Source organism: Microcaecilia unicolor, chromosome 8 (assembly GCF_901765095.1).
Source record: "Microcaecilia unicolor chromosome 8, aMicUni1.1, whole genome shotgun sequence".
NCBI lineage: Eukaryota > Metazoa > Chordata > Amphibia > Gymnophiona > Siphonopidae > Microcaecilia > Microcaecilia unicolor.
In genome coordinates this window covers 88,075,637-88,088,055 of record NC_044038.1, presented here as the reverse complement: position 1 = coordinate 88,088,055, position 12,419 = coordinate 88,075,637, and the positions used below count along the sequence as shown (strand labels likewise).

The following is a 12,419-nucleotide window of genomic DNA, read 5'->3' as shown; positions in this document are numbered from 1 at the left end:
AGGCCCATTTCTGAAACAAATGAAACGGGCGCTAGCATGGTATTTGTTTTCTGCTTTGAATGTTTTGTAATTGATGTTTATTATAATTGTGTTTTGTTGGTAATGAATAATTGAGATTTGTTTTATGTGCAATTTCATTTTGTAATTTTTGTTTTTTTGTAGTGTGTTTTTTTTGTAGTGGCAGTGTGTGTTTTTGTTGTTGTGTGGGGTGGTGGGGGGAGTTTGCTTGTGTATATGAGTGAGAGATGTTGTTTTTCCAGGGTAGAGATTGTGTATGTATTTTGTGTTTGGGGGGGGAGTGTGTGGGTGTCAGTGAGAGACAGAGATGTAGATTCACCGTGGCAGAGTTTTTGTATGTTGTTGTGGGGGTGGTTGGGGGTAGTGTGTGTGTGTCTGAGTGAGTGAGAGAGAGATGTTGTTTTTCCGTTTTTGAGTTTGTGTATTAAGTGGGGTGGTAGGGGAGTGTGTGTGTGTGTGAGTGAGAGAGAGAGAGAGAGATGCTGTTTCTCCATAGCACAGTGTTTGTTTGATGCTTTGGGAAAGGGGGGGGGGGGGGTGGTGGTTGAAGGAATTTAAGTCTGTGTCAGTCTGAAACATGCTGTTTTTCCTTTTGAGAGTTTTTGTATGATGTGAGTGGGTGGTGGTGGTGGGGTGTGTGTGTGTGTGTGGAGGTTGTCAGAGTTTGTGTATGATGTGGGGGGGAGGAGAGTGTAGCGGCATCTGTGGGGTGGGGGGGGAGCTGTGTGTGTGTTTTAGACAGATAGATGTTGAATGTCCTTGTTAGAGTTTGTGTATTAAGGGGGGGGGTGGGTTTTTTTGTGAGTGTGAGAGCTAGATGCTGTCTCTCCATGGCAGAGTGTGTTTTTGTTGTTGTGTGTTGTGTGTTGTGGGGGGGGGGGGGGGATTTTGCTTGTGTGTGTGAGTGAGAGATGTTGATTTTCCAGGGTAGAGCTTTTGTATGTATTTTGTGTGTGGGGGGGGGGGGGGGGGGGAGTGTGTGGGTGTGAGTGAGTGTCTGAGATGTAGTTTCACCGTGGCAGAGTTTTTGTATGTTGTTGTGGGTGTGGTTGTGGGTAGTGTGTGTGTGTGTGTCTGAGTGAGTGAGAGAGCAGAGTTTTTGTATGTTGTTGTGGGGGTGGTTGGGGGTAGTGTGTGTGTGTCTGAGTGAGTGAGAGAGAGAGATGTTGTTTTTTTGTTTTTGAGTTTGTGTATTAAGTAGGGTGGTAGGGGAGTGTGTGTGTGTGTGAGTGAGAGAGAGAGATGCTGTTTCTCCATAGCACAGTGTTTGCTTGATGCTTTGGGGAAGGGGGGGGGGGGGTGCTTGAAGGAATTTATGTCTGTCTGTTTGTGTGTCAGTGTGAATCATGCTGTTTTTCCTTTTGAGAGTTTTTGTATGATGTGAGTGGGTGGTGGTGGTGGTTGGGGGTGTGTGTGTGGAGGTTGTCAGAGTTTGTGTATGATGTTGGGGGGGGGTGGAGAGTGTAGCGGCATCTGTGGGGTGGGGGGGGGGGCTGTGTGTGTGTTTTAGACAGATGTTGAATGTCCTTGGCAGGGCCATGCCAACACGGTAAGCGGGGTAAGCACGGCAGGGGGCGCCATCCTCTGGGGGCGGCGCCACACCATGCTTACCTCGCCCTCCCGCTCCCATTGCCCAACTGCCCGCCCTCTTCTGTCCCGCAAGATCCATTTCCTTTTTTTCTCCTTTTAAATTTACCTCTGTCTGGCAGCTCAGCATCAGTGAAGGAGGCGGTGCTCCCGATGTGTCTAGCCTTCCCTTCGCTCAGTGTTCCGCCTTCTTCTGACATCAAGGAAATGATGTCAGAAGAAGGTGGAACACTGAGCGAAGGGAAAGCTAGACACGTCGGGAGCAGCGTCTCCTTCACTGATGCTGCCCTTGCGCTGCCGGACGGAGGTAAATTTAAAAGAAAAAAAAAAGGAAAGGGATGTTGGTTTTTTTTGGGGGGGGGGGAGAAGAGGGCAGGCAGTTGAGACATGGGAGTGGGAGGGCAGGGGAGAGAGGAGCATGGATGCGAGGGCAGGGTTCGTGGAAGGGAGAGAGGGGAATTGCTGGATAGGGATGAATGGAGGGGGCAGGGGACAGAGGAGCATGGATGGGAGGGCAGGGCTCAGGGAGAGAGGGGAATTGCTGGATAGGGATGAATGGAGGGGGCAGGGGAGACAGATGGGCATGGATGGATATGGATTGCAGGTCAGGGCTCAGGGAGAGAGGAGAATTGCTGGATAGGGATGAATGGAGGGGGCAGGGGACAGAGGAGCATGGATGGGAGGGCAGGGCTCATGGAGAGAGGGGAATTGCTGGATAGGGATGAATGGAGGGGGCAGGGGACAGAGGAGCATGGATGGGAGGGCAGGGCTCAGGGAGAGAGGGGAATTGCTGGATAGGGATGAATGGAGGGGACAGAGGAGCATGGATGGGAGGACAAGGCTCAGTGAGAGAGGGGAATTGCTGGATAGGGATGAATGGAGGGGGCAGGGGACAGAGGAGCATGGATGGGTGGGCAGGGCTCAGGGAGAGAGGGGAATTGCTGGATAGGGATGAATGGAGGGTGCAGGGGACAGAGGAGCATGGATGGTCATGAATGGGAGGGCAGGGCTCAGGGAGAGAGGAGAAATTGCTGGACATAGAGGGGAGGGAAGAGAGATGGAGATCAAATGAGGGAAAAGGAAGAGAGGAGAAAAACTGCACATGGATGAAGAAAATAGGCAGACGCTGAGGACCAGAAATGAAGAAGAAAGGAGGAAAGGAAATAAATAAATGGAAAGGAAGCCCTGGAAACGGAGATAAGAGGACAGATAGCAGCTGAATCAGATACTGGGCCAGCATGATCAGAAAAAGAAAGTCACCAGACAACAAAGGTAGAAAAAAATCATTTTATTTTCATTTTAGTGTTTGGAATATGTGTCACGTTTTCACAACTAGAAACTAGGTTTGTGAGCCCTTGGGCCACTGCCAAGGAGTGGCAGTGGCAGGCAAAACCACCCCACACCAGAGACTAGGCAGAACAGAACTCCGGACTGGAGTTGCAGCAGAGGCAAACAGGCAGGACTTAAGCAGAGCAGGCACCCTTAAACTTCACCTGCACTTGGCCACTTTTCACCCAGAGTTGAGCTCTGGGCTTCAGTTGGCCGACAGGACTTGCTGGACTGGGCAGGACTGGATAACAGCAAGGCAGCACAGGGACTGAGGGTCAGAGGGGAAAGGGAGGAACATGGGCAGCAAGGCAGGAGACTGGTCAAGGACAGGAAAGCTAAAGGGCAGAACAGAAAGCTGCAGAACAGCCACTAAACAGGGAGCACACACTGACTAACAAAACACAGAACTAAGAGCTGCAAGCAGCCCCAAAGCCAGAACACAGACAAACAGAAACTAAACACAGAATACAAACAAGAAATCAGGCAAGGAAAGCAAGCAAACCTAAACTAAACACAGGCTAACTAGAAACAGGCAAGAATCTCAGGCAAACAACCGGACTAGCAGAAGTGCAACAAGCACCAACATATCAGGGCCTTAGACGCAATGCAAAGGCAAAGGCAGAGAGGTTCCAAATGGCTAATAAGCCCAGCAGGCAGCTCAGACTCAGTTGCAACAATCACCAGGCAACTAAGGGTCGGGCAGCCTGGAAGATCCGGACTGGACTGAGCTGAAATCTGGAACGGGTGACAGCACACCGACAATCTAATACAGCCAGCACACAGAGACAGAGACAGAACTAACTCACAAAGAACAGACAGAAGCCAGCTCAGAAGCTGACCACAGGAAATAAGGTGAGTCTGAGAGGGGTCACGGCCACAGACGTGACAATATGTCCACTTTGAGAATTTACATCTGCTATCTTATTTTGCAATGTATAGCAATTTGTTTCTAAGAATATTGCTGTCAATTCCTGTCAGTGTGGCAAGTGGTGAGCGATCATTTTCACGGGGGGGGGGGGGGGGGGAGAGGGGGGGCGCCAACTGATAGTCTGCAGGGGGGCACCAGAGACCCTAGGCAAGGCCCTGTCTTAGAGTTTGTGTATTAAGGGGGGTGGGTTTTTTGTGAGTGTGAGAGCTAGTTGCTGTCTCTCCATGGCAGAGTGTGTTTTTGTTGTTCTGTGTTGTGGGGGGGGGGGGGGGGGGGAGGATTTTGCTTGTGTGTGTGAGTGAGAGATGTTGATTTTCCAGGGTACAGCTTGTGTATGTATTTTGTGTGTGTGTGTGTGGGGGGGGGGGGGGGGGAGTGTGTGGGTGTGAGTGAGAGACAGAGATGTAGTTTCGCCATGGCAGAGTTTTTGTATGTTGTTGTGGGTGTAGTTGGGGGGTAGTGTGTGTGTCTGAGTGAGTGAGAGAGATGTTTTTTTGTTTTAGAGTTTGTGTATTAAGTGTGGTGGTAGGGAAGTGTGTGTGAGTGTGAGAGAGAGAGAGAGAAATGCTGTTTCTCGATAGCACAGTGTGTGTTTGATGGTTTCGGGAAGGGGGAGTGTTGAAGGAATTTTTGTCTGTTTGTGTGTCAGTCAGAAACATGCTGTTTTTACTTTTGTGAGTTTTTTTTATGATGTGAGTGGGTGGTGGTGGTGGTGGGAGTGTGTGTGTGGAGGTTGTCAGAGTTTGTGTATGATGTTTGGGGGTGGGTGCTGGAGAGTTTTTCAGCATCTGTGTGGCAGAGTCTGGCCACTCACCTGGTTAATTTGTTCGTCTGTTGAAAGGATTTGGTCCATTTTTCAGCACCAAATTGCCTGTCAGTGTGAAATCACAGCTGGTGCTGTGCACGAGCGGGGAGACACAGTGAGCGTAGGTGATGCGCAGGCTCACTTGTTGTTTGCATGTGAGTCGTTTTGCGCGAGAGTCAGTGTCTTTGAGAGACAGGGTATGCGGTGCGGAGGCGCACTTGATGTGGGCACGTGAGTGTTTTGGCGTGCATGACAGTGGCAGCGTGAGTCAGGGTATGCGCCTCGTAGGTGCGCTTGGTGTGTGCACGGGAGTGTTGGGTTTGTTTTAAGTCATACGCTTGTGTGCAAGCGCGCTTCGTGATCTGTTCTTTCCGTTTTTCCTGCCCTCGATGTCATCACGTTGTGACGCAAGGGCGGAGCATACAGAGATGGAGCCTGAGCTTCGGATGTTACATACCCTTCACTGAAGCCAACGGAGTCAGCTTCATAATGTTGTGGTTGCTTTTTATTATATAGGATAATGGAATCTGGCTGCCCAGATGCTTATATAATACTATCTTAGTGCACAGAATTTGGACACCTAATTTTACCACCTTTTATAGAATTGTCTCCTCTGTGACCACATGACCAGTCCAATCTTTAAAACCTAAAATAACTTAGGATAATTTTCAGCTGAAACTCAGCCTAAATCACACTGGCCAAACTGGATGGCTAAGGCAGGATGATATGTACCCCATAATAAGTAGACTACTTCTCGATTAACAGCAGACAGTGGCTTCCACATCTTCCGAGCTTTCCAGCCTTGCATTGTCAGTCTTGTCCTTGGATTCTGAATTGTGTGTTGCTTTCGGTAGCACCATCCATTTCAAAAGGTAAGGGTACCCATGGAATTTCACCAGCAACAGTGATCACAGGGAACGGAATCTCCATGAATTTCTTGTAACCCGCAATAATGGTGGGTGAGCTCTCAGGCATCAATCAGATGTATGGTTCTGATATAGAAGTGGCTGTCAATCCAGTCCTCAAATACCTTTTTGCCATTCTGGATTTCAGGCTAGCCACAATGAATGTGTGTGAGATAGATTTATATGACTTGCTCCACTGTATGCAAATATATTTCATGTATATTCATTACAAATATCCTGAAAACCAGACTGGTTAAGGGGTACTGGAAGACGAGGGTAAGGATCAATGTTTATGATTCTGTTTTCTGCAGGCTGGGTTGATCTGGTCCCACTTTGGCCTCAGTATATAAGTGACTTGCAGCTCTGATCCTCTAAGATGAGCCAAACAACAAGTCCAAGTCCATGCATTCAGTGGGATTAAAACAAGTTGTTGACTGACCTGCTCTGGAACATGGAGCCAGCTGTCAACCCAAGTCGGGGAAATCTGTGCATTTGAAGTGGATGCTGCTTTGTCTCCTTTAGTAATTTTATCAGCTGCAGTGTCCTGTCTGTGTCCATGTGGATAGATAACTGTGTTGTAGTGGTACTTAGCATGTCAAAACTGTTTGTGCAGTCTCTGGCATTTGGATCCACACTTAATACATTTTTATCCTTTTCTTAAATGCTCCATTTTGTGTACCTGTTGTGTGCAGAAATTCTGTTGCTTCATATATATTCTTAAAGATAACTTTTTCAGGTCCTGATATTCTCTGTCATTAATCATGTTCTGTGTATATTTCTTTTTCATGAAAAAGAAGTACTGTAATGTCAACTTTGTATGAAATAAATACCTGCAAAAGGTACACAGGTATATTTACTAATGTACAGCATCACATTAGCATATGCTAATGTCATTAAATATATTATTAGTAACTAGTACTAAGGTGCGTTAGTGTTTTTAGCGTGCCTACACTTAGCATGCGCGCAATGTGTGGGCATATAGGGATATTGTAGGCACGTACATGGTTAACGTGCGTACATGGTTAATGCATGTTAGAAATGTTAACGCGCCTATAACACTGTTTAGTAAACAGGGTTCTAGGTTTCTTTGTATAAAATGTGGCCTATGGAATATTAATTGTGTTAGTATGGGATAGCGTGGTTGCACATGTTTTTACTAAAACTGATATTCTTTCACACAAAGTTTATTTTCTTGTAGTTAACCAATGCTGCTGACTTCTTGGTTTTGGCTTCCAACCTATTACAGATATGTGACATTAAAAAAACATTTGCAAATCAGTTCATCAAAGCTACAAGAAGTTCAGTGAAGTTTTACGGTTAATCCAGTGAAAAGCACGCAAATCAGTGACTCTAGGCGAAAGTGGACCACATGCATCTATTTTCACAGATTTTATGAGTAGGCATTCTGTGTAGGTTTATGACACCTTTCATTGAATCGAGATAATTCTCCAAAGATGGTATCATATGTGAGTTTTTTAGACCGGAAGATCTCTTTACATATCACTCATAAATTGGTCTAATACAGTATACTCTGTGAAAAATTCATGCTTGCTAAAAATGGTAAATGGAAAAGTTAAGAGGGGCATTTTAGAAAGGACGTCCAACTCAGAATGTGGATGTTTCAATCAGTAAGTCAAAATGGACATCAATCTCACATGTATTTTACAACAGGATACAGCCTGTTCTATAATGCATGTGAGATGGATGTCCATGTGCTGGAAATGTCCAGCATAAATAACCATTTTACAAACGGATACATTCAAATTACGAGGGGGACATAGACATTTGCATGGCAGCAGAGGAACATCTATATTATAAAATGACAAAGGAGATGGGATTTGATTATACTGCCTTTCTGTGTTACAATCAAATGGTTTACCTATTATATGCAGGTACTTATTTTGTACTTGGGGTAATAGAGAGTGACTTGCTTATGACCACAAGGAGCTGCAGTGGGAATTGAACTCAGTTCTGGCTGGTTCTCAGGCCACTACACTAACCATTAAGCTACACCTCCACATGGACACCTGTAGGGAGGAATAGCCTATTGATTAAAGCAGCTAGCTGTGAGCCAGAGTAGAGAGCCGGAGGTTGCCCAGTCAGGTTGCCCCCTGCATCTTATTTTTTTTTTTCTAAATTGTGAACATTCCAGGGACAAAAAAAAAACCTATTGTGACTTCCTTTCTCGGAGGACAAGCTGGCTGCTTGTTCTTACTGATGGGTGATGTCCGACAGCAGCCCCAGGATCGGAGATTTTCCTAGCAACAAAGTTTGCTAGCCCTCGCGCACACATGCGCGCACCGCGCATGTGCGACCGTCTTCCCGCTCGTAACATGAGCGTGCTCCTCAGTCTCTTTTTTTCCGTGGCTCAGGATGGCTGTTTTCGGTTGTTCTGCACCTCAGGAGAGCCCTCGCAGTGTTTTTCACCGCTTTTCGCCACTCTTCGGAGTGTTTTCTGAGATAGTTCACTCGTCTCTTTGTTTTACTTTCCTGTAGTTTCCTTAGTTTTGTTCCACATAAGTTTCCTTTCGTCGTCGTGTGTGGCCATTTTGGGTTTTTTTCCAGTTTTGGTGCCTTTTTTCGGCATCATCATGAATTTTGATTTCGCCAGCGTGATTTTTCTGCCCATGTCCTCGAAGCCTACCAGCAGCTTCAAGAAGTGCACGCGGTGCAGCCGGATGATCTCGCTCACTGATAGGCACATTTCGTGTCTTCAGTGTCTGGGCGCTGGTCATCGCCCCGACGCCTGCACTTTGTGTCTTCAGCTGAACAAGAGGACCCAGACGGCGAGATTGGCTCAGTGGAACCTTTTGTTCGGAGCCCCGTCCAGTACTTCGACGTCGATGGCGCTAGTGGTACCGAGGTCATCGTCGGTATCCATGTCAGCATCAGAGACTGCATCGACGTCAGGAGTGCAGGTGATGGCTGTCCACAGACCCTCCCACGCTGGTACCAGTGAGCCATCGAGTGGGTCTCCACCTGCCTCGAGGGCTCCTGCGGTACAGGCCCCCAGGGACCGACCTCTTTCGCACCCGGCCACGAGGAGACGTGTGGATTCCACGTCTTCCTCGTCGGTACCGGGAGGTACTGGTGACGTACTTTGAGCAAAGGTGAAGAAGCACCGTCATCGGTCACCTTCCTGTCACGGTACCAAGAGCTCCGGGGCGCCAAAGGATTCGGCACCCGTGAAGCGTCGACGCCGGGAGGACTGCTCACCCTCTATACAGGAGGTGTCGATGCGCTCTTCTCTGGACAGCCCGGTACTGCCTCCTCGCCCCAGGCAGATTCTGAGTCAGTCGCCTGTACCGGCCACACTGCCTTGCTCGACAGACACTCTAGACGAATGCCTCCGAGCCATTCTTCCAGGGATTCTGGAAGGGCTGTTGCGACCATCTGTTCCGGTACCGCCGGTGCTTGCGCCGTCGGTACCGTCAAGAGATGCGGCGGTTGACTCTCTGCCTGTGGTGAGGACTGCGACACCGGTACCGCTTGCGGCATCGGCCTCCGCTGCCACCCAAGTTGACTCCCCGTTGACGTCGCTGGAGGGAGCTTCGTCACCGGGGGCAAGGGAGTCTTCTTCTTGGCATCGCCATAGAGGACTTAGTTCCTCGGCATCGAGACGGGCTCGGCTTCGGACTGAAGTCAGAGAACTTGTGTCCGATACCGAAGGGGAGGCCTCGTGGGAGGCAGAGGAAGACCCCAGATATTTCTCTGATGAGGAGTCTTGTGGTCTTCCTTCTGATCCTACTCCTTCCCCAGAGAGAAGGCTTTCTCCCCCTGAGAGTCTGTCTTTCTCTTCGTTTGTCCGGGAAATGTCTACGGCCATTCCCTTCCCAGAGGTTACTGAGGATGAGCCCAGGGCTGAGATGTTCGAGGCCCTGGACTATCCTTCGCCACCTAAGGAGTCGTCCACTGTTCCCCTGCATAATGTCCTGAAACAGACATTGCTGGCGAACTGGACGAAACCATTAAGTAACCCCTCTATTCCCAAAAAGATTGAGTCCCAGTATCGGATCCACGGGGACCCAGAGTTGATGAAGACCCAGTTGCCTCAAGACTCTGGAGTTGTGGATTCGGCTCTCAAGAGAGCCAAGAGTACTAGGGATTACGCCTCGGCGCCCCCGGGGTGGGAGTCTAGGACTATGGACTCTTTTGGGAGGAAGGCCTACCATTCTGCTATGCTCATGTCCAAGATCCAGTCGTACCAGCTCTACACGAGCATCCACTTGTGGAACAATGTGCGGCAACTGACGGACTTGGTCGATAAGCTCCCGTCGGAGCAGGCCAAGCCTTTTCAGGAGGTGGTCAGGCAGCTGAAGGCATGTCGCAAATTCCTGTCCAGGGGTGCTTACGACACTTTTGATGTTGCGTCCAGGGCCGCTGCTCAAGGTATAGTGATGCGCAGACTCTCATGGCCTGCGGATGCTCCTTGCCGGGGGGGGGGGGGGGGGGGATAACATTTTTGGCGAGAAGGTCGAACAGGTGGTAGAGAAGCTCCACCAGCGGGACACCGCCTTCGACAAACTCTCCCACCGGACGCCTTCAGCATCTACCTCAACAGGTAGACGTTTTTATGGGGGACGGAGAATGCTCCCTACGCTTATAATAAGCGTAGGTACAATCCACCTGCCCGCCAGCCTGCTCAGGCTAAACCCCAGCGCGCTCGTTCACGTCAACAGCGTGCGCCCCAACAGGCCCCTACAGCTCCCCAGCAAAAGCAAGGGATGGGTTTTTGACTGGCTCCAGGCGAGCATAGCCGATATAAAAGTGTCCATGCCGGACGATCTGCCGGTAGGAGGGAGGTTAAAGTTTTTTCACCAAAGGTGGCCTCTTGTAACCTCCGACCGGTGGGTTCTCCAAATAGTCCGGCTAGGATACTCCCTCAATTTGATCTCCAACCCTCCAAATTGCCCACCGGGAGCTCAGTCCTTCAGCTTCCAGCACAGGCAGGTACTTGCAGAGGAACTCTCTGCCCTTCTCAGCGCCAATGCGGTCGAGCCCGTGCCACCGGGGCAGGAAAGGCTGAGATTCTATTCCAGGTACTTCCTTGTGGAAAAGAAAATAGGGGGCATGCGTCCCATCCTAGACCTAAGGACCCTGAACAAATATCTGGTCCGAGAAAAGTTCAGGATGCTTTCCCTGGGCACCCTTCTTCCCATGATTCAGAAACACGATTGGCTATGCTCTCTGGACTTAAAGGATGCTTATAATCAAATCCTGATACTACCAGCTCACAGGCAGTATCTTCGATTCCGTCTGGGAACACAGCATTTTCAGTATTGCGTGCTACCCTTTGGTCTCGCCTCTGCACCCAGAGTGTTCACAAAATGCCTGGCAGTTGTGGCGGCGTCTCTACGCAGACTGGGAGTGCATGTGTTTCCTTATCTCGACGATTGGCTGGTGAAGAACACCTTGGAGGCAGGAGCTTTATAGTCCATGCGGATGACTATTCGACTCCTGGAGCTACTAGGGTTTGTGATAAATTATCCAAAGTCCCACCTTTTTCCAATTCAACGACTAGAATTCATAGGAGCTCTGCTAGACTCCCAGCCTACCTCCCCGAGGCGAGGACAGACAATCTCCTGTCCCTTGTTTCCTGGATACAAGCATCTCAGCAGATCACAGCTCGGCAGATGTTGAGATTGCTAGGCCACATGGCCTCCACAGTTCATGTGACTCCCATGGCCCATCTTCACATGAGATCAGCTCAATGGACCCTAGTTTCCCAGTGGTTTCAAGCTGCGGGGGATCTAGAGGACGTGATCCAACTGTCCATAGTTTTTCTTAAATCCCTACATTGGTGGACAGTTCGCTCCAATTTGACCTTGGGACGTCCCTTTCAAATTCCTCAGCCGCAAAAAGTGCTGACTACGGATGTGTCTCTCCTGGGGTGGGGAGATCATGTTGATGGGCTTCACACCCAAGGATGTTGGTCCCTCCAGGAAGCAGGTTTTCAGATCAATCTCCTGGAGTTACGAGTGGTCTGGAACGCGCTAAAGGCTTTTAGAGATCGGCTGTCCTATCAAATTATTCAAATTCAGACAGACAATTAGGTTGCTATGTACTACATCAACAAGCAGTGGGGCACCGGATCTCGCCCCCTGTGTCAGGAAGCCGTCAGGATGTGGCTTTGGGCTCACCAACACGGCATGTTTCTCCAAGCCACGTATCTGGCAGGCATAAACAACAGTCTGGCCGACAGGTTGAGCAGGATAATGCAACCTCACGAGTGGTTTATCAACTTGAGAGTAGTACGCAAGATCTTCCAAGTGTGGGGCACCCCCTTGGTAGATCTTTTTGCCACTCAGATCAATCACAAGGTCCCTCAGTTCTGTTCCAGACTTCAGGCCCACTGCAGACTAGCGTCAGATGCCTTTCTCCTTTATTGGGGGAAGGGCCTCCTGTATGTGTATACTCTCATACCCTTGGCAGGGAAGACTTTGCTGAAACTCAAGCAGGATCGTGGAACCATGATTCTGATCGCTTCCTTCTGGCCACGTCAGATCTGGTTTCCTCTTCTTCTGGAGTTGTCCTCAGAAGAACCGTGGAGATTGGAATGTTTTCCAACCCTCATCACTCAGAACGAGGGGGCGCTTCTGCATCCCAACCTCCAGTCCCTGGCTCTCACGGCCTGGATGTTGAGAGCCTAGACTTTGCCTCCTTGGGTCTTTCTGAGGGTGTCTCCCGAGTCTTGCTTGCTTCCAGAAAAGATTCCACGAAGAGGTGTCATTCTTTCAAATGGAAGAGGTTTGCCGTCTGGTGTGACAGCAAGGCCCTAGATCCTCGTTCTTGTCCTACACAGACCCTGCTTGAATACCTTCTGCACTTGTCAGAGTCTGGTCTCAAG

At 49.3% G+C, this 12,419-nt stretch overlaps 1 protein-coding gene across 1 annotated transcript in view; it reads left to right on the top strand.

Annotated features, from left to right (window-relative positions):
- LOC115476643 (myelin-associated glycoprotein-like) overlaps window positions 1–12,419 on the top strand; it is a 116,566-nt gene that overhangs the window by 100,263 nt on the left and 3,884 nt on the right. The gene's annotated exons all lie outside the window — the stretch shown is intronic.